Genomic DNA, 2,500 nt, shown 5'->3' with positions numbered 1-2,500 from the left:
CAAACGTCAACAGTATTCAGCAAGCAGACATAAGGTATTATGGTGTCGGGTTTTTTCTTTTTTGTTTTATGGTAAAATTTATGTTGCTTCAAAGCACCCTCACACCATAAATACAACAAATGTAATCCTCTCTCTTCCCACTCTTGGCAATAGGTTATAGGTTGGTATTATTATTATTATTATTATTATTTTTTTTTTTTTTTTTTTTTTTTTTTTTGCTCTATCACAGTCCTCCAATTCGATTGGGTGGTATTCATAGTGTGGGGTTCCTGTCTCCTTAGGAGTCCATCACTTTTCTTACTATGTGAGCCGTTTCTAGGATCACACTCTTCTGCATGAGTCCTGGAGCTACTTCACCCTCTAGTTTTTCAAGATTCCTTTTCAGGATCTTGGGATCGTGCCTAGTGCTCCTATGATTTTGGTACGATTTACACTGGCATATCCCATATTCTTCTTATTTCTATTTTCAGATCTTGATACTTATCTATTTTTTCCCTCTCTTTCTCTTCAACTCTGGTGTCCCATGGTATTGCGACATCAATGAGTGATACTTTCTTCTTGACTTTGCCAATCAACGTCACGTCTGGTCTATTGCTCGTATCACCCTATCCGTTCTATACCATAAGTCCCAGAGGATGCTTTGACTGATCGTTTTCTATCACTCCCATCCGATTGGTGCTCGTACCACTTATCACTGCAAGGTAGCTGATGTTTCTTGCACAGGCTCCATGGAGGGCTTTTGCCACTGATCATGCTCTTTTTGTACTGGTTCTGTGCAAGTGCCGGCATTCGCTTGCTTTGTGGTTTATGGGTTTCATTTTTCGTATTGCACTTCCTACATATGGGAGAGATGTTATTTCCGTCTATCGTTCTTTGAACATATCTGGTTCTTAGGGCCTGATCTTGTGCCGCTGTTATCATTCCTTCAGTTTCCTTCCTTTTTAACTCTCCCCTCTGTAGCCATTGCCATGTGTCATCGCTGGCTAGTTCTTTAGTCTGTCTCATGTATTTGTCCGTGCATTGGTTTGTTGGTGCCAGTCCTCTGTTCTGTCTGTCATTCTCCTGTCTCTGTATATTTCTGGGTCTTCGTCTACTTTTATTAGCCCTTCTTCCCATGCCACTCTTATTATTATTATTATTATTTGAAAATATAAATGATTATTTCAGCTGCGTATATTTTTGTATATACGTTTCTCTATTCTTCTTATTACTGACTTTTCTTCTTGTATTGCCAATTTCAGTACAGAGGAAGTCAGTAATTAGAAGAATAGAGAAACTTCTATACAAAATAAACGCAAATGAAATATCATTATTTTCAATAAAACCTGTGTTAATGAAGGTCTTTCTTCCAGCGTGGTATTATTATTATTTTTACGGGGGAGGTTGTGGGGGGGGGAGGGGGGGGGGGGGGGGGGGGGGGGGGTGGGGGGGGGGGGGGGGGGGGGGGGGGGGGGGGGGGGGGGGGGGGGGGGGGGGGGGGGGGGGGGGGGGGGTGGGGCTGTTTAATCACAGTCCTCCAATTCGAATGGGTGGTATTTATAGTGTGGGGTTCCGGGTTGCATCCGCCTCCTTAGGAGTCCATCACTTTGCTTACTATGTGCGCTGTTTTTTAGGATCACAATATTCTGCATGAGTTCCTGGAGCTACTTCATCCTCTAGTTTTTTCCAGATTCCGTTTCAGGATCTTGGGATCGTGCCTAGTGTTCCCATGATTATGGGTACAATTTCCACTGGCATATTCCCATATCCTTTTTCTTTCTATTTTCAGGGCTTGATACTTATCCATTTTTTCCTCTCTTTCTCTTCAACTCTGGTGTCCCATGGTATTGCGACATCAATGAGTGATACTTTCTTCTTGATTTTGTCAATCAACGCCACGTCTGGTCTATTTATACGTATCACCCAATCTGTTCAGATACCATAGTCCCAGAGGATCTTTGCGTCGTTTTCTATCACTCCTTCAGATTGGTGCTCGTACCACTTATTATTATTATTATTATTATTATTATTATTATTATTATTATTATTATTATTATTATTATTATTATTATTATTATTATCATTTTTTTTTTTTTTTTTTTTTTTTTTTTTTGTTTTTTTTTTTTTTTTTTTTTTTTTTTTGCTCTATCACAGTCCTCCAATTCGACGGGTGGTATTTTATAGTGTGGGGTTCCGGGTTGCATCCTGCCTCCTTAGGAGTCCATCACTTTTCTTACTATGTGTCCGTTTTCTAGGATCACACTCTTCTGCATGAGACCTGGAGCTACTTCAGCCTCTAGTTTTTTCTAGATTCCTTTTCAGGGATCTTGGGATCGTGCCTAGTGCTCCTATGATTATGGGTACGATTTCCACTGGCATATCCCATATCCTTCTTATTTCTATTTTCAGATCTTGATTCTTATCCATTTTTTTCCCTCTCGTTTCTCTTCAACTCTGGTGTCCCATGGTATTGCGACATCAATGAGTGATTACTTTCTTCTTGACTTTGTCAATCAAATTA

Source organism: Macrobrachium nipponense, chromosome 5 (assembly GCF_015104395.2).
Source record: "Macrobrachium nipponense isolate FS-2020 chromosome 5, ASM1510439v2, whole genome shotgun sequence".
Taxonomy (NCBI): Eukaryota; Metazoa; Arthropoda; class Malacostraca; order Decapoda; family Palaemonidae; genus Macrobrachium; species Macrobrachium nipponense.
Note: the sequence above shows the minus strand (reverse complement) of the source record.